We start from the raw sequence: 27,583 nt of genomic DNA on the forward strand, positions 1-27,583 counted from the left end.
TTACTCAAAACATCCATTTGATATAATATTGTTATCTTATTTTGTTTAAATATCTACATTAATAATCACACTCAAATGGCTTTTACTTTGGCACATGAGATGATTCATGAAATAATTCTTGTTCCAATAAAAATATTTGTACCTTTGAAGAGGTTTATAACAAAGAAAACGATACAATTTAAGCTGTTGTTGTTAGGAACAAGCGTAGCCATCACTACGCTTCTGTGATGGTTTGATTGGAGTTTTTACTCCAAAGTATCCCATCCCGACATTTTTGGGAACGAATGTGAAAACGGTTGTTATGTTGTATCATGGATATGTGGTGAAGGGTTTGTTAAAGGATAAACAAAATACCATTTTAAATGGAGATAGATGCAATTTGTACAGGATCCTGGTGAGACAACAAAGAACAAAAAGCACAAAAGTGCCTTGGGTTCAATATCACAGGTTTTAGAATTGGCCTTAGGGAAGTCCATATTTTAATAATTAAGATTGTTTTTTGTCGTCAGAAATGTAGACTGTGTCTGAAAGACTTTTATAGGAATTTTTACGTTCTTCAGAGAGAATTAACAAAATCAGTGTTAAAAATGTCCGTAGAAAAATCGTGTGTGACTATTGGTCGATCGTCACAACGTAAAAGGGCTGGCTTAAAAGCTGAGGTCGGTCATTCTGAGTAAACCTACTTTTTTAAATTACCTTATATTATGGCCAAATAAATAAAACAACAATTAATACAAAATATTATTTAGTTCTTGTCTTATGGTTAAATATGCTTGCAGGACTAGGTAGAGCCGGATATTTTTTTAAAAAAATGTTTACGAAAACTAAACGCTCCACCCTAATGAACATGCATACGTACATACAAGCAATGAGTATAAAACCATGTTCCTTTTTCTTTGATGGTGTGAGGCAGCTATTATCCTTCTTGTACCTGTTATACAAGAGGTTTTGTGTGTGATGGTATATAATTGGAAAAGCTTGTGTGTAGTGTGCATATTATATGCATAGCACATCCCTACATTTATGTATTTTTAGCTATGTATGTATAAATGTATATATGCAAATATTTATGCGAGTGTGTTGGTTTTATGTTGACAGGTTGTTGTATCCCACCCATAGTAAAAGTAAAGTAGGAGATTTTATGCTTTTTTTTGTTGCTTGCCTTATGCAGCATGAGACACATGGACCATGCTAAAAACGCTAGTGTCATGCCATGCCATCTCTATAAAGGTAAAAGACAAGAGTCGCATACAAAAACGATGAAAACATGACACTGAAGAATAAAAGTAAGGAATTTTTATATTGTACTTAGATACATGTATGCTTATATTGTACATATACATATGAATGTATCTATTGTACCTATATGTATGTTAAAACAGATATAGAAGGTTTTCCTTTTATTATTTGGCAATAAAAAGAATATTTTTTCTTTTTATTTTCTCGGGGATCGTTTGTGGTTTTCGTTACGTTACCAAAAAACGACGTATTCTTTAATGGGAATATATATTTTGACAAAAGCAATTTGAGGGTTTATTTTATTGCAAAACTGTTTCTTGTTTTTTTTTTTCTTTTGGCTTTTTTATTATAACTTTCGTTTCTGGTATTTTTTTGTTTTGCGACGTATATTTAACCTTTTAAATTGGTAGACTGAATAGAAACTTATAGGTACAAAGGTTAAATTTATTCTAAGCTCGGAAAGGAAGGAAGACTCTCGCGATCAAAATAACACGCAGCTCTTCAATGACTATCGCACATATAGAATAAACGAAGTTAGGTACCTTTTTGAGGCATATTAAGAGAGGTTTCAAATTGAGCATCATAAAAATAGTGAAAGAAATAGTTACAACAAAAGGTTCAAATGAGCCTAATGAAAGCCCATTTTCATCTCTTTCTTACCCTTTAAATACATGAAAATAGAAAAAAACTTAAGAATATAACAAATAATTAGTTAGTAACATAACCTTAAAATATTAATGAACTTAGTTATTAATAAAGTATTTCAATGGAAGGAAATGCAGGCGATAACAGACCACATTCAAAAAACAATACTGTCTGAAGTCATAGCTTGGGAGTGCAATGCATTAACTGTAACAGTTGCATGAGCTATATTTTCGAAAAGTAAGGCTACTATAGACAAAAAACCGTATCAAAAAATGACAAATTGTTAGTGAAAAGGTTTTTCAACATTTATTTGTGAATTTTCGATCGCCAAATAAAATAATTTTGGTTATTACCGTAGGTGAGGAGCAAAAAAGGAAACATGAAAAATCACTAAAGATGATTCTTCGATAAAAATCTATATACATCATTTTGTTGCATTTGATGGATTCAATCGAAACGGTTTGAGTAGATATGATTTCTGAACTTTAAAAGTCTTAGGATCTATGTTTTCATGCTAAACTCAGGTTTATGTCTTTTGTGGAATGCTGAATTCCAAAGATCGACAAGAAATGAACAATCAAGGGTTTCTTAAATAGTACGGACTACTTCAGCAATATTCTTAGTAGTTTAGATTTTTCACAATGCTAACTTGTCTCACAATTCAAATTTGTCCACCGGTTTCTATTACTAGCCAAAAAGTTGCTTAACGAAAAAACTGCTTCAGTTTTTCGAACTGTGATTACAAAATTCTTAACATTTTTGTACTGAACTTTTAAAAATTGTATTCTATTCTATTCCAAAAGGATGACATCTTAAAAAGAAGCACCTGGTCAAAATGTGATTTACTATGATAAATCTATTCATTCATATAACTCTTTGCTAAGCAATGGCTTGTAGATATTAGTCAATAAATTCTAATTAATATCAAAATTGAAAATGTCTGTCTCAGCAAACAAGTTTCACAAATTTGATAATTACTGATTCTTGTTTCGTAAATAAAAATGCCTTAAAATTTTGGTCTAATCTTATTATTGATTGTATCAAAATGCTTACTGTTTTTTATTTTTTAGTGATTTATAAACAAAATTTGTTATAAAGGGAGGTTTTCAAAAACCCGAAAATCCTTCACACCGAACAATTGCATGTTTTCATTTGACATTTACATTTGTTTAACACCGGCTGTCAAATTTTGTATTGATGAGAAAAAAATATTTCAAAATGAGCCGCAGAACTTTCGATATACTCTGCAATGAACTTAAGGATCTGGAAATGCAAGATAAAATCTTTAGACTTATGTAAGTACTTATCAAGTTGATTTTCAGGAAGACAAAGATCTATACGAGCTCCAAAAGAACGAATGGGATCCCTCCGTTGAGTGGTTTAACAAACGTTTCTATACTAGCATACAAAAAACTTCCAGTAAAAATATACCATAGAATCAACAACAAAAAAAACTGTCTTCTTCTTTCAAAACAAATTCAATCCAAAATACTGAGCTGACCATTGCTTCTGTTGGCCAAATGTGCCTTCAGAATCGCCATATGTTGTGGCCATCTGAGCAACTTATATGTGGGGTTGGGAAGACTTTGAACGATTTCGTGTAGGTCCTTATTTCTGAAGCAGAAAAGGTCAATTCCTATCTCTTTGGCTTCTTCTTTTGAGGACTCGCCTGGCTTGTCCAAATCATTGAGGATCTTCTTGTTGTTGGCATCGCTATGTCCATCAAGGGGCAATAGCCCACTGTTGTGGTTTTATTGACAAATTTTCCGAGCCCGCTGCGACTTAATTCTGTAAATAAAAAACAAAAGCAATACCTAATTCTTATTTTGTAAGGAAATTGTATAAATAATATTACTTACCACGACCAAATTTATTCCAAAATGAAATATTTGTTTTGCCAGCAGCCTTCAGCTGTTTTGTTAACATTAAGCGCTGAATGTTTTGAAAGGTTTGTATGTTTAGTTTAACTTTGAATTGCTACTAGTTTTCGAGAGGTTTTATATAAAACTTGTGGTTTACGAAAACTTGTGGTTTACCAAAAATGTATGGGAAAACTTGAGTTTTCGATGTAGGTTTTCCTCCAAAACCTATAATTTCGCAAAAACTGGGTTTTGGGCTGGGTGTGAAAAGCCTATTAGACTAATTCAATTTGAACCATGAAAAGATACGCAATCGAGCAACGCATTAAAGTTACTCAGGTTCTTATTATGAAAATGGGAGGGGTTCAAATTAAAATGGTGCACTTCGTGATCTTTTCGGTCGATTTCATTGTCCAAATGTGCATTACAATCAAAAAAATTGTGCAAAAATTTTAGCAAACCGGGTCTGCAGGAATGATAATCCAAGAACGTTTGTCTAGTTGGCTGGCATCATCGGGCCGTATTTTTTCCAACGTAAGACCGATCAGACAGTTACTGTGAATGGTGCTTGCTATAGTAAAATGATAACGAACTTTTTATGAACCGAAGTGAAAGTAATGGATGTGGACGATATGTGGTTTCAACAGGAAAGTGTCACTTGGCACACAGCTAACAAAACAATGGCTCTTGAATTGAATCGTTGCAGACTTAAATTTTTGGGTTGTTTTGAGGAAATGTTTTACGTCGACAAGCCAGCAAAAGTTCAAGGCCTAAAAGATGAGACAATTCGGCACATTAATGGCATATCACAACAATTTTTTTCAGCGTCATCGCAAATTTGATCCACCGGATGAAGGTGTGCTGCTAAGGTCAAGGCCGCCGTTTGGCCAATGTTTCGTTCCATACCAATATTATTATTTTAATAAAAAGAAATGACAATAATTTCCTAAATAATTTATGTTTTATTCACAGTCAACGTCGGTCCTTAAATTTGTACCGCCCTTTACAAATTTCCGCCGAAAATCTTAGAACAGCATTTTTATGATTTGCTTTCTCAAGAATTCTCTATCGCATAAAAGTATTTAAAGAAATGCAAAGCTAATTTGATTGCTAGTTGATAATGTGATGAAAGTTAATTGTATTTTTCTTTAATTTTTCGGCGCTGTCAATTTTTAGAAATCTAAGAAATATAAATTGGCCAATTGCTTGGAGAATGTTACGAAACAAAAAGTGAAATACAGATATACTCGTATGTAGAACACATGACATTTGAAGAAATAGTCGGTTATACCTTTCTTCTGATTTTGATCGATAATTACATCAAGACCTTTGTCAAGGCAACAATAACATGCGTTCTGACGTGACGCACGCTACGTTGTAATTTGGTACTACTTCAAAAAGGTTAAAAGTTGCATTCGTTGTTTGCCTAAAATAAGATTGCTGTCCGCAGAAAAACCAACAGAGGAAAGGGTCACATCCAAATACATAAATGACTACAGAAGAGATAGATAGATAGATGGATTTTATTTACTTGCAATTATTTGTACAGTTTCGTTAACAATCTTGGCATGATTTTGCCGTCTGCCTGATTTACAACGTTTTAACTCTATTAAAGTTTTGTAATAAGTGCTGTTTTGTATTTTAGTCACATCTACTTCATTTAAGAGAGCTAAGGTTTCGTGTTCTAATATAAGGTCTCTACCAAGTACATTTCTTCTAGTTTCTCTCAGGACTGGACGCCTTCCGACAAAATGAAAAATATCCTCTCGTTCAGCCATGTTGCAAATATCACATAGCAGTGGAAGATCTTCGCGATGTGGAATATAATTTAAGTTTATGGAGATTTGCTCTACAGTATTAATGTCCTAGAAGTAGTTTCTTTCATTAAGATTATAATACAGCCTTCTATAGATCATTCTACGAAGTGACCTGGATGCCTTTTTTGTTAACACATTTCTAAAATTTTCATCCAGGCTCCATGTACTCTTTTCACTGAGATTTAAAGTTACACATGTATCTTCTGCAAGCCAAATGCACTCTTTAACCCACCCTGTTTTGCTTTGTATCGCTTGTAAAGCTGCTTTTTTGGTAAGCGATTGTTGTTGTTGCATATTCAGTATGTAATGGACTTGCAGCTTCAACGTTTTTATGAAGAGTGGGGATAAGCATGAAGGAAGGCGGAATGTTCGTTTTAAATAAAATATCAGGAGTTTTTCGACAGTCTCAAATTTCTTTGCTCCCCACACTTGGACTGCGTAAAACAGGATTAATTTTGATACCGCTCCGAAAGCTTTATATGTACTGCTATGTGCAATGTTTTTGTTGTTGAAACATTCTTTCAATGTCACGTTAATCGCGGTTTTAGTCTTAAGACGTTTTTCGTTGAGGTGTTTTTCGATACTTAAGTTTTGGGTAAAATGTACTCCTAAGTATTTGTATTCTTTCACTCTTTCTATGTTATCATTGTTGAATTACCATTGTTCACTTGAGCTTAACCTTCCTCCACTTTTCTTGATAACCATCACTTTCGACTTGTTCAGGTTCACGACCAATCTCCATCGTCTACAGTATTCCGAAAGTCGATTTATCATAAGCTGTTAGATTATATCATCTGCGAAGGCTTTAATGACCTCTCCAGCATATCTAACACCCCCTGGTAATGCGTCAGTGATGTCATTTTTAAATAGTTGGAACAAGCTAGGACCGAGAGCACAGCCCTGTCTTACTCCTGACTGCGTCTGAAACCATTCAGATACCGGCTTTCAATTCCATACCGCTGCTCTCGTGTCTGTGTACAAATTCTGAATAACTCTTCCAAACTTAAGCGACATCCCGGATCTTAACAACTTAAACATCAATGCATTTCGATCAACTGAGTCAAACGAAGCTTTAAGATCAACAAAAAAAGGGTACAGCTTTTTATTTGTATCTAAAAAAGACTCAGCAATGCTCTTTAGAACGAATATATGATCGATGGTCGAGTAACCCGACCTGAATCCGGCTTGAGACTCACATAATAGATTATCCGAGTCTATCCACGTGTTCAGCCGCCTTAGTAGAATCCCAGTAAAGATTTTATAGGAAGCGTTCAAAAACGAAATTCCTCTATAGTTGGCTGGATCTTCGATGTTGCCTTTTTTGTGTATCGGAAAAATCAAAGCATCTTTAAACTGCTGAGGGATGATTCCAGTTTCAAAAATTTGATTATATATGTTTCACTATAGAACATGATCCATCTGTCAAAATATTCATTTATCCAAGTTCTTAATCTTTTTTAAAAATTCAAAGTTTTCTTAAATACAGAGGTGTTAAAGTTTATAGCAGCATATTATTTTGTGTGACAAACGATTGATTTTGAAATTATCATTTTCAAAGATATTTATTTATGACCTAACGAAACTCTCGAAGAGGCATTTCTGTATGGAAGAACAATATTATTTTCAGCTGACCAATAACGCATATACTGTTATTGTTAACTAAGCTTCAACATTGAAGATGATTTGGCGATGAGAAGTTTCCATAATTAATTTTGAACTATTTTTAAACAGTCTTCGTTCAAACTGTTTCAGTAAAAGTTCTTTTTAATTTTTGCATGATCTTTGCCTTGCGACCCTTATAATAGTTATAACATTTTTTGAAAAGCTGAATGACTTTAGTTATTAACTTCAAGGAGACTTTCCACAGTTAAAACCAAAAATTAAATTATGGTAACCCCATATTTATATAGACACTGATATAGTTCTGAAATAGGTTGAAAACTGAAATATAACTTTAAATTCTTTAAAGTTTAAAGAAATATAGTGTTTGTGATTCACTTAATATTATTACCTTCCAGTGTACACCTGCTGCTTCACAAAAGACCAACCAATACATATATATAATTATTTATCAGAGCTCCTTGATTTTCTTGGAAAAAGTAGGTAAGCAGTAATTGCCCCTATTCTCTTCATATTATAATAGATATTGTAGCTTACATTCAACATTATAACAATCCGCACAATGCCATTGCTGCTACTTTAATTCGATAATTCATCATTTTCACTTTGAAAGTGCGTGCACCGCGTTGGTTGATTTATATTTGTAATTAAAAGAAATTAAAAAAGAAACTACTTGGTAATCTGACATTTATAATATTATGTACGAGTACCCGGGTATGTAAAATGAATCAAGATATAAATGAAGTTGAAGAATAGATAGGTAGGACTGATACGTATATAGATAAAATGTTACGCAGAAAAATTGGCCGATTATTATCGGAAATAATATACCACAATACAAACCATTAATGGTGTAGTTTTAATCCCTTCTCTAAATAATGGGTTTTGCCCTGCTAAGAAGTCACCAATATGCGCAAGCTCTCACAATATTTCCAACTGTATAGGGTAAAGGTAAGCTATACAAAATGCTTATATGTAAAACTTATAGGTGCATAAGGACTGCAACTTTCCTTAAACTAGAGAAGAAGTGTACCTGTGTCCATAAGTTGTATGGTGTATTATTAAAAGTCCAAACAGATTATTAAAGAAAAATAGAAAACTTAATAAGAAACTTTAATCCTTGCTGTAAGAGCTTGAAGCTAGGAACACAAACCATTATTAGAAAACAATTTATGTTCCTTCTCTATACAAAGTTCGTTATTTTGCGGTTTGAAAAAGTTTCATATAATCGTGAGAGACTTAACAGTTGCATTAATTGATTCTTTACAACACAAAAGAGTCCTAAATACACTCATGTAGGTTTGTTATACAAATAGATATAGGTAAATAAAATAACTAATGCCAAGAATTCATGTAGGGTGTGCTTTTATTCGAGTCAAAAAAGCCTTTGATTTAACAAGTATTCAAGATATGCAATTTATAAAAAGCATCAGTAAAGACATTTACCAATCTTTTGTCAATTGTATTTCAACAGTACAATGGCATACTTTTGACTCGGTTGTGCTTGATCAGTTTAAGATTGATTGTTTCATAAATTAAAATACAAAACTTCTGACGTTTTAAATCTCAACAAATTCCACCTTCAAGTTGTGGTGTTATGACTTTATCTTGAAGGGAAATAAGTAATTGCTCTTATAATTTTAACTGTACCAGTTCTGATTACAAATTTGTATGATTTTATGGTTGGAAGTTGATAACAGTTGTCATATTAAGGCTGATTCAGAATTGTGAGCATCCATATCAACTCTATACAAAAACCTATAACCAATTTTAAAAGCTAAACAGTATGACGGTTTTTGTTTTTTCTAGGGTACTATTTTACAACAAGCCATGATCTAATTATTTGGACAGTTGCAATACAAATTGCGTAAAGTTACATTCCATATGTGTGCGCCATCTGATAGTTTTTAAATAAATTTCTTCCGTCAAGAAGCCATACCGTTTTGCACGTGAAAAGAAAACATGATAACTTTGTCACGAAAAGTCTGTTTTATTGTGTATAAAATGTTGGTATTTTATGCCAAAAATAAATTGTATTTCCGTCGAATCAAACACTAAATCGTCGTCGATATATATTTAAAAGGTCAAGTTGCAAGTCTGTCATATATAGGGTCCGCCATCTATTTATTTATTTATTGAACTTAAATCTAATATTACATTAATTCTTAGATTAATAGATTTAAAAATGCTTTAAGCAATTTGCAACAAAAAAGCTAAATTTAATTTAAATGTTTGACTTTTAAAATCATCGCCTACAGAATATATACCAAAAAGTAATACTTGTTGTAAACTGAAATCAATTGGTTGAGGGGACTGTTTTAACCATAGTTCAATCTGTTTCATGTGGGACGTAAAGGAACTTGTCTTCTAATACTTGAACGGCTACAAATAAAGTTTAATTGTTCCAAAATTGATTGTGATATGACTGACCCATTGCTTAATAAAGCATAGCTGAATGTACTCTCTGTGTTTAGAAAGCGATGGAAGATTTATGAGCGTGAGCCTATGACTGTACGGTGGAAGTTCGAGCCTATTGGACCATGGAAAGAAACGGAGGCAGAAGCGCATGAATTTTCTTTGTACCCCTTCTATTCTGTTTATATGGACTGAATAAAAGGGAGCCCATATTATGCTGCCATATTCGAATATTGGCCTTACAAATGATATATTAACAAGATTAAGAATATAAAGGTCGCGAAAATCATGTGAAAACCGTTTTATAAATCCGAGTGTCTTATCTGCTTTTTTAATAATATAATCATGATGATTTGTAAAAGTTAATTTTGAGTCAAGAATAATGCTTAGGTCAGAGAAAGTAGTGAGTTTAGTCAAATAAGATAATTGATAATTGAAAGTCAAAACCTTTTGTTTGCGTATAAAACGTTTGTCTATGTTTAGTAAAAGCTAATTTATAAAACCCCATTTGTAGGAGCAAACAGTCGTCAAATGAGTCAATATACGTTTGAAAATGTTAATGTCATCAGCGTAAATTAAAATAGAGGAGTGTTTTATAATAGAAGGTATGCCGTTAACGTACAAAATAAACAGTAAAGGTCCTAAATGGCTACCTTGTAGTATGCCAGAGTTGGTATAAAAATATGTTGATTGCTCAGTGCTCATTTCTAAAAACTGCGCTGTATGATCTATTATATAAGTACGACAAAACCCAACTAACAAATTTATCGTTAAAGCCTTGGGATTTAAGTTTGGAAGTTAACGTTTTAAGGCACAATTTATCAAAGGCCTGACTGAAGTCTGTAAGACACAGTCAACTTGTTTACGTTTTTCAAACGAATCTAAACAAAATGAACTGAAATGAAAGAGGTTTAAGTGTTGACTTATTTTGAACAAAACCATGTTGACTGTCACAAATTATAGACTAACAATTAAACGATATGACCTTACAAATAATGGACTCAAATAAAGTCTAAAGTTTGTTTTTCAACTAGTGCTAATTTCGTGAATGGTAACACTTAGCTTATGTCTGATTTGACAGACAATTAGTTTTATACTTCCGCTGAACGAATATGGTTGTGTATACGCTTAAAAAACGCTGGGAAATATTGCTTGGGATTGACCTGGAGAAGATGCCGATTTTGCCAGACACATACATTGAAAAATTGAAGAGGAGGATACTAGTAACATTTGGTTTCAAGATGTTTCGCTCCCATTTTCAAAAAAAAAGTTATTTGTGGGACCCTTTATTTAAAATATATGCAAACATTGAAAAATCTCATTGCAAGATAAATTAACTTAAGAATCCAAATAGGATCGCTTTTAAGATTTCTTCCATTCGTTGAGTATTAGAGATGCGTCTTTGAAAATTTCATAGAATGTTTTTTAAAATATACTCTGTCCAAAAAGGACAGCGAGTTTTTTTTCTAAAATTTACATTAGTTGGGACCCTCAACATTTTGAAAGTTTGATATTTGATTAATTTTGGAACTGTCCCAATTCCATATAGGCTCAAAATTTCAATCGGCTTTAGTGATTTTTGAAAAATCTCGGCCAAATAGACAAATTTGATTTGTCACAAGAAAAAATAAGACAGTAATTTTCCAACGGATATGAATTTTTAGTCGCAATGCAAATAGAGCGTCATTTTTAGCCAATTCCACCCCTGGTTTCGTATTGGAGACATAAATTGTTCAACAAGATCGTTCGTTCGATATTTTTTTATGGGGATATGCAATAGCTACCGCCCCAAATGTTCGATAAAGTTGTTTAAAATTACGGCCTTGTGCAATAACTCCAAAAAGAAATAATCCAAAAAAAAAATATGTAATAATCCCCCAGCAAAATTTTATGGAAATGGGGATTCAATTCATGCTTCTTTGAAAACTTATTTTATTTTTAATTTGGGAATATATTTCAAAGTTGGAATTTTGGGGAGTTACTTCATCAATAAGGCCAATTTTTAGGGGTTGGTGTTATTTTATTATAACAAGGTGAATTAAGGACAAATTGGTTTTTAATTTGTACTCAGTATTACGGCAGTGAATAAACAATGAGGAGAGCATAGTACTCACTGTCTTACTTACTTACCGTGATGCTGCGTGCTTTCCTGTTGCTAGAATAAGTTGGTCTTATTTCTCAAAATAATTTAGCCTCATATCACTTTGTAAAAGTGCAATATGATAAACTTATAAGCCCCGCCGGCGAAAAAAAACTTTCAACTTTTCTCAAAATATTCGAATACATTTTAGAAAAATTGCAAGAATTTTGTTCAAAATACATTATTAAAACTTTCAAAGTTAAAAAATGCAATTTCAAAACTAATATGAAATTTAGAGTCATGGATTTCGGGAATGCAGAATATTTTGATAAGAATATTAAGTCTTCTAATTTTGTTTTTTGAAAGCTTTATAAGACTTAAATCACCCCGTATACACACAAAATATTCAATCAAATTGTAAACAATAAATCCTATGTTATTTTTGCTCTTTTCAAGTCTGAGTGTCAATCTTAAAAAAAGGATAACCAGATATACCTTTATTCTGTCCATTGTAGATATGTAAGTAGATATAAATCCTATATAGTAGGGTTAAAATATATCTACGTATCAGAGAAGTTTCAATAAAAAACAAAAATAAAATAAAGGGTAAGAGACATTTGATGATGGTGACTGACAGTTTTAGAATTTAGATGGCTAGCTGAAAAATAATGGAGTTACGAATTGTAATCCACGAAGGGGCAATAGCATGAGCATTCAACAACACATACAAAAGTGGATTGAAGGATATTATAGTATAAGCAAAGTGCTTTAGAGGATTCGTACTTTTAAAGTCAAGTAGCTTAAAATGGACTGTCAAGCTACAATAGTAAGGTGTACAGATAATGGGTTAATGTTGCTTCAAAACATATAAGTGGATTACAAAAAATAAAACTTCTTTAAAACTTTTACCTCGAGTTTTGTGTGATGTGCATGTTGCAATTCTTTTTTGTGACAAAAAGTTTTGTACGATGTTTTTACTGTTTCACAATTTGCAATGCGTACTTAATTTTGTTGTTTTGAAAAGTAAAAAAAATGTATAAAGAAGTTTATTTGATTGAATAATTGAGGATTGAAACTTCTGCATTCTGATGTCAATGATGGGATGAATGTTTTTGTACACACCAATTTTTTTAAAGGGATGTTGCCAAAATTATTATTATAGAGTTCAGCTCTTGTTTTTAATGTTCCATTATCCATGCTTATCTTACAATTGTTTTTATAAATTCTCTAAGAACTATAAGAGTCCCACAATAATTATTCGGAATACCAAACTTCAATTGAGTAAGTTTATTTTTTCTTATAAGAAATTATATCCTTGCTATATTTTTTCAAATTTGAAAGTCAATAAATTAGAATGCCATTATCAATCATGCAAACTGCACATTAAGTCTAAACCATACATATTTAGATTAAGAACTTAAACAAACATTTTGTTTTACTTAAACTCCTTAACTATACTATGGGCTGATTTGAGTCTTCATCACAAAAATTAACAAGTTTACTTTTTAATTTAAATAAACAACAAACTACAACAACCATTTATGCATGTTGTACTGTATTGTACTGTACAATGAATACAGTACACAAACACATATATGTATGCTCGGAAAAGTGCATGTCTAATAATAATGTTCGTGAGAATGGTGTTTGCATTTTGTTGCAGTTGTACATATTGTCCTTCACAATAATGTATTAAATACATATAAATTAGGTGGGTTACTAATTGAGTAATAAATTATCAAACAATAGAATCGATATCTTTTGTTTTTGGATGGTTTTGCAAAACTAACATCATTATAATAATAGAAGCATCAACAATTTTCCAATGTAATTATATAATCGCTTGCAAAATTTCATATTTGCAACATTAATGTTTGTTTAAAATAGTTTAAAATAAGTATCGCATTTTTGTGAATATAACATATCGAATTCTTGAGCTGCGGTGGAATTGCCTTAAGTAATTTGGGATGAATGACAATCAAAACCTAACAATTCGATATGTGTAAGATGACCAGTAAAAGCCCATCTATAACTACTTAATTGAACATAAGCAAATGTTAAAAACCAAACGAAAACTTCATTATGTTAGAAAAAGTATTTGGCATAACTGAGATGTCATTTCACTCATGCTGCTATCTGTCAAAAAAAGATTTAAAAAGTCAAAATTACTAAAAATATAATATTTGAATTATTTTGTATTTTAAAACAAATTATGGGTTTGTTAAACTTCTAGTCCGTACTCGTTTCTCGATTTATTTACAAGTTTCACAAAATATCATAATACTTGAGTTGAAAACCATTTCTTATCAGTTCTTTGTTGGTTTTGTACGTTTTCGTGTTTTGTAAATTTAATGTTAACAAGATTCTTAGTCGAAAAATAATTTTGGTAACATTTTTTTAAAGTTTTTATTTCTAATATAAAAAGTACAGATTGGATTTTTCTAAGAACGTTACTTACGTTAAAAACAAAATTAAGCATAGAATGAAATTATTTTGAAGTCAATAATTTCATTTATTCACGAGATATCGAAAATCTAACATTAATTTTTACAAATTCTGATTATATTTTTATACAAAAACTGAATGTTAAGGTAAAAATTGTATTTAATGTTGGTAGCAATATTTCTAATTAAATAAAATTAGTTTCAAGCCAATATCTTTATTTTTCTTCGAGATATTTGAGTCGAAAATTAATTTTTACTTACTTTTAGTAATTCCTTTCTTAGTTTTTTGTAAACAAAACGTTATTCGATTTTTCTCAAAATGTTAACAAATGTCAAAAACGTTATTCTTCGTTGCATAAAAATAAAATAATTTTTTTAATAATTCGGGGTGTTAAAAATATAATTTGATTTAAAAAACAGCGCTAATTTAAAATTGTACTAGTTTGGTATTACGTAACACTTTATAATATAAAATTAAACTAAATCCGCTAGCGTTATTGGCTCGTGAGATATTTTGAGTCAAGTAAAATCTTCCTTTCAATTTGTTTGAAAGGCCTTTCCATATCTTTCTGTGTTATTATTAAAATATTTTTCAAGTCGAGATCTCTACTGGTTCTTGAGATATTGACAATGCACTTACACTTTTAGATTCTTTGGATCTAAAAATTTGAGAAATGTCAACAATTTTAATTCGATAAACCTGACCGATTAAAATAATTCCTATGGGAAGTTAAAACTACAACATAGTTTTTTAACATAACCTTCTCAAAAACCCAAGGAGCACAATAGACTACCTTTTTAAACATAATTTTGTTCTTTCCTTAACTCTGTCAATTTCAATTCTGCAAATAGTATAATTTTAACGAAAATTTAACGAAAGTTTCTAAATTATAGCTTGTTGTTGCTGTACGTTGTATAAGCTGATTCAAAAGCGCGTTCATATTTGAGCTAAATTCAATAATAATTATACCTTAACTTGTGGAAGCTTAAAAGGTGTCTCCAACGAATATGACGTTTCTGTCAGCGTAGTATTCAAATAAATGTCAGATGCCTACGTTTGTTGGAATATATTTTTGCCCGTTAACAGAATATGTGCGTTGTTGAAAAGCTTGAACAAATACTTTTATTTCGCAAGTGTATTGAACCAATATTTTAACAAGAGTTATTAGCTGTGTTCCAGACATTTCTCTCACTAGAAATGCTCTCAGAGTGGAAGCAAACTGTCAAAATGTCTGGAATGGTTTTCGCACCAATTTGCACGAGTTTAAACTACTTTTTTTTTTAACGTAAAAAAATATACTAGAGCAGAGTTACCGAATATCATTCATACTTTTTATTCAACTTAATCACGAATAAGAATCCAATAAAAATATATCAACAAAAGTAAACTTATATTTATTTAAAAAAAAAATAAAATTATTCATTAAATTATGAAACTTAAATGATTTTTTTTTCAAAAAATCACTGCAATATCCAATTAATATTAACAATTATTCATATTCTTTGTACTACAACAGTTTTATAAAATGATATATGTTCTATGAAAATTATTTGATTAATGAAAGGAAATAGAAAATATGAACAATATTAATATTTACGAAAACTAATCTGAAAATAAAAGATAATCAAAAGTTTTTTTCTTCTGTCATTACTTGCCGTGAACGTCAAATTAAATTTGACAGCGAGCCCAGAAATCTCCAAAAGAAATTCCTCAGAATAAATCTAGCAAAAGGGGAAAAGTTAGCACGAGCGAACTTTTGTAAGAATTTTGAAGTACATCTCCCTAAGTTTTTTGACATTACCCGTGTTTTTTTGGCATTCTATAAATAGTATAGAAGAAAATTCCCAAGAAAACCCATTTGCAGTAGCCAGATTTTTGTATTTAAAAATTGGTACAGCATCAAAGAAGACCTGTCAGAATAATAATAAAAAAACGCAAATAGAAGAAGGTTTTGTGAAAATCAAATGTTAAAATTAGCTTAGCAAAAAACTAACTAAAACTAATAAAATGTTCAATTTTCAAAAAGAAATGGTAAGAAAACATCTGGAAATTGAGATTCTATAAAAATAGTTCATTTAACAATTGCAGCTTTGATATAAAATAAAAACTTCAAGAAGGGGGTTTGTTCGTAGACCATTATATTTCCATGTGGTGTTGAAGCGAGCTTGAAGCTCGCCTCAATTCGAGTTGAAATGAGCTTGGTTCGACTCGATTCCGATTGGTGATCTGAGTCGAGTCAACATTTGGGAATAAAACCTAAGTGAAGGAGTTGGTTTTACAGATAATGCATTATGGTCTGTTTATTTGCAGGGTTGTGTACACCAAATATAATTTTGTTTTAATCAAATACAAAAAATTCACATGGAGTAGGTAGCATATTCTTATATGGTGCTGAACTATTCAGTTCTTAATTGTTCAACACGAATCAAAATAACTCTCTTGCACTTCATAAGAAACATCAAAACACCATTTGCATTTTAGAAAGAGCTGTCAAACTTTATCATTTTAAATCTACTTGTGCTGTGGAAACACCAAAAAGATTTATTTAATATAAACTGAGATAAACCTTTGGTTTAAACATTTAGTCCATTTTCATTAACAAAACTAAATAATATATAACAGTAACAGATTAATTTTTTTCCCCAATGGAAAACCCAAGATTCCAAATGCACAACTACTCAACGAACACAGCCATCGAGATGAAAGTGCAATATCAATCGTACCAACATTTCAGAACAAAATCAAATAAGATCCATTGGAGACTAGCACATATAAATATCAAAAACCCATCAATAGTAAGATTCTACTTTAACTTTTATCGGTAGTATTCATACTACGGATATTGTTTTTGTTATTCGTGTAAAATCATATTTTCCAACAAAACACGGGTATTAATTTTGGTTTTAATTCTTTAATAGGAGTTATTTAATCTTTGTGTAAGACAGTTAAATACTTCTCGAAATATTGAAACTTTATTTTTGAGTTTAAGGATTATTTAAAAAATGATTACCAATAATTTTTGATACGATTTTTATAAATTTTAAACGGTTATATGAATCAATGTACAAAATTACGAGAGGTTTTGTAATTTTGTAATTTGATTCAAATAAGGACCATCAGAACCTTAAGAAAAATCTTAATTTAATTTCAACATCATAGTCAAATGATTTGTTTATGAAGCAGAAAACAGTTTTATGTGGTGCATCTTAGCAAGTTTTAGATTTAATCCTTCATTTTAGGCCTCAAAATAAGTATATATATAACGTTTCAATACATCCTTATATGTTTATCTGCTAAAAACAATTTAATATATACGATTATATTTATATGTGTCTACGATAAAATAATATTTGCAACAGTTGGTGTTTGCTTTATTTAAGGTACAATGAAGCACGCTAAAGACTTTTCGTCACGCTAATTTGGTATTAGAAGACCAGTGCGGGGGCAAAAACTGTTTATTTTTATAGTTGGACTATATTTTGATAGAAACTAAGAATTTTTAACCTTGAAATTTTATTAAATGACATATTTTTTTTGTAAGCACATATATGTATGTACATATAAGTTTAATACTGAAAAGAAATGGAGTCATTTATCAATTAAGAATCCTTTGAAATCAACATTAGACACTTTTCGTTAATAAAGGAGGCAATTTTGACATCCAGTTAGCAAGTTTTTTAGTTTACTGGAATTCTTATAAGTTGTGAGTCTTCACTTAACCCTACTCGTATGTATAATACTTTCTACAAATATTTCTGACTGTTGACCTTGAACCCCAACTACGATCATAGCTAAATGAACACAAATTAAAAAAAAAAAAATAATATTATCCCGGATCCCTGAAAATTGTTACCGTAAACGTGCTGATCTATCACACCAATGAACCAAGGAACCTTATATCATAATGCTAGAGCCACTATACTTTATGTTTGTTGGCCATATAAAACAATTTTTCTTTCATCCAATCTTGTGAGGGCCAAAAAATATGTATCTTGGAAAACTGAAGTGTTTCTTTCTTCTAACGTTTAGATGATTATTTCTCAGTATTCTTCTAAATGTTTCCACACTTGCATTAAAATTATTTTTATCTCAGTAACAGTCAAGTAGGGTAAGGCCTTCGAGCATCTTACAATCCTTCTTACCGATTTCGGAGACATTTCTGCAGTGCGTTTCAGGCTTCTCTTGATTTTGCAGAGATTTGAAGAGTGTTATGTATTTCCAAATAAGTTTATCCTTCCAATAGAAGTTGGCGAATGGTTCAGCTTTTCTCCGGAGATATGTGTTTACTACGGCACATATTGTACGTATTTATTGTTCGGGAGGCTACACTGCTATTAATTTGACTCGCACTGTATATGGGATAGATCATCGCTCCATTTATCTTGATATGTGACCAGAGCAACTTCAGTGTTCTATATATGACGTCTTGTTCTGTTGAAAATATCTTTAAATTTTTAGCTGGTCAAGTATTTTTGCAGCCAAGCTCATTGTGTTTAGTCCGAAAATACAAATCGTCAGAAAAGCAGAGTCGAATATACGAGTATGTATATTTTATTGTATCAACACTTTTGTCCAATTCTAAAATTTGTTTAAAGCTTCAGAATTGTTTCCACCAATTTGGGATGCGTCTGTTAATTTACTTTATATAAGTGGTCCTGAAATTATTTTTTGTCCTAAATATACCCATGTAATCTTGTGCGTATTCAATTTTACTCTAAGTCAACTTACAACTTAATATCACCTTTAGTGTATTTTTTTATGACTTTATTCGTAGATTTTGATGTATTTGTTTTCTAGCCCAAAATTTTTCAAAACGGTGTGATTTCTGCCAACATTTCTTGAATGTCTTCCATATAATTTCTTGATTATTTTGATTTTGTGGAAGGACTAAACCATGTCGTGTTCAAAAGTGTTACTAAAGTCAATCAACAGAAACTAAACCGGCGGGCGCTGTTTAAATTAATTGCATTTTCCAATTAGCTGATTCATTGTCAGTAAGTATTCAGTTGTTGAGAATCCTTTCGTCTCTAAATCCAGCTTGTTATCTTAGTGTTCCTTGTAATTAAAGTCTTTCTTTGTGGACCTGTAAAGCTTTTCGGAGAAGAGCTTGTAAATTATCGAAATGATAAACAATTTCGTTTAATATATTGGTTAAAATGTTGGCAAGTGAGTTTTTTTCATATTAACATTTCTGATGATATTCCGTCATTTTCGGTGCACTTATTTTTCTTCAAATCGTCTATGGTCCTTGCGATAGTTTCTTTGCTGAAAATGGAATTGAATCTATTTATATTTGACGGGTACTCAAGGGGTTTAAAGTTTGAACACAGTGCGAGCTTTGGAAAAGTACGGAAGGATGAAAGAAGAGATACCGATGCACATTGGTCTTAAAGTTTTGAATGTTAAAATGACAGGGAAAAATAGAGTTGGGTAAAGCATTCCACATGCTCGATGTGCGGTTAAAAAAAGAATCTCTATACTTGACAGAACGTCCGAAACTGAGCCCAAGGATAAACTGGTTATAGTTCTATCGCTTATCATTTTCAAAGCTCTTTTTTGGATCCTGTCCAAAATACTTCTTCTATGATAACTTTTGGCCGAAATGAACAGTTTTTCAAAAAAAAATATAGTAACGCTTTCATTGATGTCTTTTCAGTTTGTAATATATCAACTGTGTTCTGGTCGTTCATACTTGTTATTATTCTTATCTTTATAGTGTTTGTACTATTAGTATAGTAACATAAGAGTTTCACCTTGGAATGAGTGAAAGTAAGCTGGAAATTTGTCAATACCCTCCTTTTGGTATTTTTAACATTGTGTACAAAATCTGCGTTGTAAGTTATGAGCGTCCATAAGCTTTGAAAAACTCTTTTTTCGTGATTATTTGCGCTTCTACTACAGGTTAAATAGTTTCACTGAAATTTTCGGTAGCAATTAGCATTTTCTAAAATGTTTGTCCGCTTATAATCTTTTATTCCGGGGTTGCCCCATTTTTTCACCTCATTTCAGTGGACTTTATATTCACAAAAATGTACCTTATTTTCAATATTTAAATATAGTTTTTCTGACTTCGCGTAGTTCTGTTTTTCTTAGTTATGTAAAATAGGTTTTGTTCTTAATTTTTCTCTTTTGAAAATAAAAGTCTTTGTTTCTTCTAATATTTTTTTCTTTGGAAGACTTTGAACTGTATCACTGAAATTTTTGCTGTTGACTTTATACTTTTTCTAGGTTGTCATATTTATTTTGGAGGACATGCTCCAAATTTTCACCACATCACATAATTGTCTTTGGTATTTCAAGTTAACGTCATTATTTAAGTAAAAACATCATCAAAAAACGACCAATATGAAGTTTTTGTAATTCTAAACGTCTACCTTCATCTTAATATGGAAAATAAAATTTTAAAAAGGTTTTGGAAACTATTTGTTTTAAATCAATCTTTGGAACGTGTAAGTCTGCATTACTGTGATGACATTTTTGCTCTTTTCTACGAGCAGTTTAAGCATTTAAAGAATTAGTTGTTGACTTATTAATACAAAGTAACTAAAGCGATTCGGTCTCATTAAATACTAAATAGTTTGACTCTGGCTGAACACTTTTTATGTTCAAGATTGAACTTACTCCAACTCTTTTCTAACGAATTTTTTTTTTTTATAAATGAGCCGCCCAATTTAATTTTTTTAAAGTCTGTGTGATCATTAAATCCGTCGCTAAAACAAGTTTTTACATAAAACTGTACGCATATCTTCACAAGTTTAATCATTCATTTTTTATTTGATTCTAATAAACATATCTTCATATTCAGAGGCCTCAAAAAGTCTTTTCTACTCATTCAAAACACATGTACTCAACCTTCTGAACTAAGGTTACATGTGGTTTTTACCCTTTTCCCAACACAATTGTGTTTTGAATACATAAATTACAATTTATTTGAGTTGAGAGAGCTTTGTTCTGGACCAAAGGAATAAACGTTTTAGCAAAGATTTATGTCATATACCTTCATATAACATGATTAATATGAAATACGGAAAAAGAGCATTTCCGTCGGCATTTGTTTAGTTATGAATTGAAACCTAAACGATACGTACCTACATTCATAATAATCGACAAGTAAGGTTAAGTAAGAATTTTTACTTAATTCTTTGTTACTGTAAGAAATAATTATTTATGCATAACTTTATCTATATCTTTACACATATTTGTACAAACAAATTAATAAAAAGAACTATACACAGCTTGAACTTAAATATTCGCATTCGCAATGGGAAATCTTCCATGTGTTTTTAATTTTGCAAAATTCCATCTTGTTACAAAAAATCTAATTCAGCCATCTGCAAAAAGTACAATCGTTTTGTTTTTTCTTTTTTACTTTGAGAATACAAATCTATGTATTTATATATGTACAGACAATATGCGTAAAGATATAAGATACATATCGATATATTGTAGGTATAAAAGGTTTAACGTTTTTAGATATGTTGGGAAAATAGGAACTAAGGTATTAAGAACTTAACTCATTTAAATTAACAAGTTGAACCCACCATTTTGCAACCCCACATCTGACTTTTCAAAATGGTGTATTGATGTTTATATATTTCCATCTCTATCTATCTTTGAAGGGTTTGATTCAAGCCCTCTACTAAAATATATTTTATTCCCTTCTCCACCAAATTTTCTATACGTTCTGTTTGTATTTGTGTTCTGTGTCCCTTTTTGTGAATGTATGTATGCATGTAGAAAGCTTTTCAATTCTAGGATTTTGATTAACCAATCACAAAACAGATAGGATATTGATTTCTCCAAAAGGAAAGTTCAACGTTACTTGAGTTTTGAGTAAGATGAAAAAGCTTTCACCTAGAAGGATTATTATTATGTTCATTTTATGCTCATGTGTTGGATTTGAATATGAAAATAAAACGAAAAACGTTTACCTACCTATACATAGAAACACTTTCGTTTATTAATGAAAATCTAGATGAAATAAAATGTTTGCTGTCAACACTGATTATTATTCAAATTTGAGTTAAATTTTGTTTTCAGGGTTTTTCATTAACATCAATACTAACTTTTTCAGATAGGATAAAGCCCCCAGAAACGTAAAGGATTTCATACATATGTACATATAAATATGTATGTTTGTTGTAAATTTAAATTATTGTGTGTATCTCTCTGTGAGAGTTCACAATTATGAAGTTTTGTACGAAAGTCGGACTTTCTTCTTACCGAATACGGTATATTTTTTGTCAAGACTAAGAGTTCCTAGTCTTTTATTATTACCTGCTTTATTATTTTGTTCGATTTCAATTTTCCTAAATAATTTTGCTGTAATTCTTTGAATCAAAATCAAATTTTATTAAAAAGTCTTAGTTTTGAATTGACAAGACTGAAAATTTGAATCGTTCCGAGTTTTTAGAACCGAAATTTAGATATTTAAATGCTGTTTTTGAGGTCTTAAAATTGTTTCTTTTACATGAACTTTACCAAGAAAATTGGAAAAATGATTTAATTGAAGAAGTATATTCTGCACAATAGCGACTCTCACAAAATCCGACTTGAAAAAAAGAGGCTGGTTTTGACTCACTCTCACACTGACAACTTCCCATCCCGTCTGTAGATTTTTAAATCAACATTTTATGTGGGATAAATATTTGAAATTAATATTTTTCTTTGATTTTCTAATACCTTTGTCGAAAACCATTCCTTATCAGTTAAAAGTTATCGACATTATCGACAATATTTTACATATGATGATAGTTTGTCAAAATCAATTTTTGTAAACGAGATTTGTAGTTAAAATCCAATTCTTGCCAATTTGAATGGCATTTCATGAAGATATAACTGTAAAGTATAGCTTTCTCACTTTAACCCATTAGTTAATAATGTTAAATTGTAATGCAAAAACTTAACGATAACTTTAAAAATGGCATCTCTTTTATTTAAGAATATGTTTAAAAGTAAAATAAGAAGAATTTCATACATGTGTAAGAATATAGAACTCCGAAAAGTAAATTTAATATAATTCAAATGAACTATTTCTCCTATTTAGGGTTGTTGAACTTTGTATATTCAATTCGTAAAATCATCTGTATGGATTATGTAAAGAAATACAGTATAACATGGGTAGAAGATTTCATGGTAGGATCTTTTACATTTTGAATTTAATTGCTAACGATCAGTTTATTAAGATACTATAACTATGTTCTTTAATATTACAAATTACAACGTTTTACAAAACTAAACTGTTTTTCTTTTTAAACAAAGCATTTAACTACAACTTAGTTCAATTTAAGACAATTTTATTCTTCTTGGTATAATCTTTTTGGAAACAAGAACATTTATGTTTTTATTGAGCCAACGCCTTTGACAAAAGAACATGGTCCTTCGAGCCGGATTTGCAGATTTCCCATGTATAGGGACAGACAACAGACTAACGCTGGGCAGAGACAGAAGCCCGTGTAAGCATTTACGAGTCAGGGTTTTGGGTTCATGAGGGGTTGGATAAGTTCCTTCTCTAAAATTAGAGACAATGAGACATATTTAGGCACTGAAATATTCATACATTGTATCGAGTGTAAATTTCTTATTGTGGCCATGATAATTTGTTGACCGCCATGCAGTGTATTTTGATGAATGTCCGATATCAAGAGTTTAACAAAGGGATGAGAGTTTTTAAGTATTACAGGGTGTTGCTGATTCAAGCTTCCACCTACTCGTAACATACCACCACTTGCGATAAAAGGGTTAAGATTTCAAATGTGGCTACTCTTTGGGATATATTTTTTATTTTTTAAATTAGATTTTTCTTCAGGAAAACATTCTTTTGGAACAAATCTAATTTTTTGATTTTGAGTTGAAATCAATTCATCTGATTGTAAGGAATGTAAAACAAGTGATTTTCTGCTGCCATTGTGTAGTATATTATAAAAATATCTGCGCCATATTGCAACACTTCATACAAGACGTTTAAGAGTTGAAAATTTGTCTATAATTGGTTTTATGTTTAAAAGATAACTGAAAACTACGCGATCAATGCTTGAAGGTGAGATATTAAAGGTTTCTTGATAAGAAAATGGTATTTTCATAGAACATAAATTAGTTCTTTTTGTTTCGAGATCAATTTCAATAGGTTTTACGTCCTTACCCTCATCTTTGATAAAATTCGGAAATGGCGGCCCATGTCACCACATTTTACTATCAATAACATCTTTAGGCGATAGCCCTCTTGAGACAATGTCAGCGGGGTTTTCCTTGCCATTAATGTGATGCCATATAGTTATTTAGGTGAGAGACTGAATTCCAGCTACTCGATTCGCGACAAATGTCGTTCTTAATGATGGGCTTCCTCTGATCCATGCTAAAGTGATCATAGTGATCAGACCAAGCAGAGATGTCTACATTTTCAAACTGCATATATCTTGATATACGATAAACGGGCCTTGCAAGCAGTAGTGCTGCTTCCAATCAAGGCAGCGATATACTTTTAATGGGAGCTACTCTGGTTTTCGAGGCTATAAGATGGATGAGTATCCTCTTCTCCATTTTTAACAACACTTGCGTATAAAACTGCAGCGTACGCTTTCTCCGAAGCATCACAAAATCGATGTAGTTGAAGCAAAGATGAATTTTCAAAGTTAATCCAGCAGGGTATTTGAATCTCTTCTAATTTTTTAAAAATGTTTCCTAGGTCAAGCCAACTTATTTTAAGTGCACGGGGTAAAGTTGAATCCATAGATAACTCATCGACCCATAGTTGTTGCAAAGATGAAATTAGTTTTTAATTTTTAAAAGACATTTGAGTCAAAAATCAATTTTTTCCAAAATTAGTCTTATCATCACATTCTTATAATCAAATAATCACATTTCGATTTTTCTCAAAATTAGTCTTCGTAGCTTAAAATTATTTTTAGGACAAAAACATTCTTAGTTCGTAAAATCTTTAAGATGACAATTTTTTCCAGTTTTTTGTTAAAAAAAAAGTTAATTGCATTTTTTTTTTCAAAATTATATTAGTTTGGTATTACGTCAAAATATATAATGAAACATTTAATTAATTCATTGGTGAAATATTTTGGGTTAACCGAAATTTTAATTTATTTTTTTTTTTAAATTGGTTCCACTGGTTCTTGAAAATAGTACGAACTTATGTACGTGCTAAACTCATTTTTAACTTTAAGCTGTCATATTGTTCTTTTTTCTGTCTTCATTAATTAAGGTACTTCAAAGAATTAAATCAAAGCTTGCAGTAATTTTGTGATTTAAATTAATTCTTGATCTCCATAACTTGTAAGGGATTTGACATTTTTACAAACCTACTATTAAAATAAAGTGTCGACCATCCTTTTATATTGGTTGTTCTTAAAATTTTAGAAAAATCATCTAGCAAGTTTAATGCCCTAGAGATATTTCAACAAAGTTGTTAAAAATTAAGTTTTTCAAAATAATATAAATAAACAATAAATGCTTATAGACCTCAGTGTACCCTTGATTTATTATCGTTTTTAAAACAAAAACATAGTTTTTTTTTTCTCTGAAGCTATGATTAGGGTTATGAACTTTGCAAGCAACTCTTACTTGAACTTGTCCATTATAATTCATATACATTTTCCAACTAAAAATATAATACAGACAATGGAAAAAAGAGACTTAATTTAGTTGAAAAACATCGATTGCGAAAATTAATCATAATTCTAAACCTAAACAACCCTATAACGAATATAATTAACCATAAATGTGTTTAAGAGTTAAGTCTCTTCAGCCATGCCCGAATTCTTAACTGTCATAGGACCAAAAATCGATCATAAAGCCTAAAAATTTAAATAAAATCGTCAAAAAAAAATGTCATAACGTCAAACATATTTGTTACGCTCTCAAGACGGTCAGGTTATTGGGTGATCTGGTATTTTTAGGCCTCTTTCACACGAGACGGTTTCGTCCGTAAAATCCGTACGGTTTTTATCCGTGAACTAATAAAATTAAGTAAAGCTGTAACACTGGCCGAAGATGGGTTTTTTCCGTGCCGTCGCCGTCTTATCCGTGGCGTCCGTGACTACTCGAACGCATTCACAAAAGACGATTTTTATTCGTCTGCCGTTCGTTTTGTGGTCACTTGTATTTGAGTTAAAATTAAAAAATATCTAAAATATAACCAAACGTAGATTCACGGGAAAAATAAGTTATGTGTGAATACAAAATCCGTACGGAAAAAATCGTACGGAAGAAACCGTCTCGTGTGAAAGAGGTCTTAAAATCTTTGCGTTATTTTGTTGGTCAATAAAACACCAAACACTGATTTTTATTTGGAATGTCATAAAACCCAAAAAAGTTTTAACGTCCAAAAGTTCGGTAATATTCCCTAAATTGTACGACAGCGAAATGTTAATTCAAATTGTTTTTGACACTATGAAATTTTTAATTTGGGCGATATGGTTGTGGGTGAAAAGACCTAACTCCTTTTGTTCAAAGCATTACACTTTTCCACATAAAACTAGGTCTTTAAATAAGTCGAAATCTTCGTCTTCTGAACTATTTTCATTAATTTAAAAAATTTTAGCGCACGAAATATGGATTTAATAAATTACTTAAGGTTAAAGTTTTATGATTTTAACTTTAGCAAAATGTAAAAAGATATTTATATATTGAAATCGTTTCAAATTACCAGTGTCCGCTACTGATTTCTGAAGTTGTAATTAGCAGAAAGTTAAATTAAAGAACTGGGTTTTTAAAACTCCTCATCCAAGTTTGATTTAATTTCAAAATAGACCATTTTTCAAAATTCACTTAAGAAAGTGATTAATTAGCATTAAAGTATTGGTGCTTATAAATTATTATTATCAAAGTATATACGATCAAGTTTAGTAAAACAAATAAATTAATTATCATATCTTCTTGCATCTGAATTCACAAAACCAAAATTGAAAAGCAAACCAATTACTGCAAATACCATTTAAGGTTAACCAAATCGATTTAGGGGGTGCTACGAGCTATAAATTCTACAACGCCCGACGACGATGCCCAACGACTTGCATTTCCCCCACAATCCATTATATCATCATAGGTAGGTATGGAAGAAGAAGTTCCACATACACAAAGTCACAGAACCAAAAACAATAGAGAGCTTTTATTTTCAAAAGTTAACCATTTTACTTTTATTATTCATTTATGTAACCTAACTAGGATGCATGTAGGTAAGACAGAGAGAGGGTTTTTGGATTTATTTCATTGGAAAACTGGACAAAATTAATTGTCTTAATTGATGTACAATTGTTGTTTTTTTTCTTCCGACAAACTATGGAGGGTAGTAACAGGACTCTGTAAATGCGTTTGATTTTGGTGCAGAATTTTAAAGATAAAGTTATTTAAAAACGTTGATTATATTTTTGAGAATTAATACTAAACGAAAATACTAAACAAAATGCTTTGAAATTTGTGTTCCTATTTTTTAAACAATATTGATAGAAACTAAA

The 27,583-nt window shown here is 30.8% G+C and overlaps 1 protein-coding gene across 7 annotated transcripts in view; it reads left to right on the plus strand.

Moving 5' to 3' along the window:
- LOC129946740 (inhibitory POU protein) overlaps nt 1–27,583 on the plus strand; it is an 85,859-nt gene that overhangs the window by 20,711 nt on the left and 37,565 nt on the right. The window lies entirely within an intron of this gene.

The sequence above is a fragment of the Eupeodes corollae genome, chromosome 2 (assembly GCF_945859685.1).
Source record: "Eupeodes corollae chromosome 2, idEupCoro1.1, whole genome shotgun sequence".
NCBI lineage: Eukaryota > Metazoa > Arthropoda > Insecta > Diptera > Syrphidae > Eupeodes > Eupeodes corollae.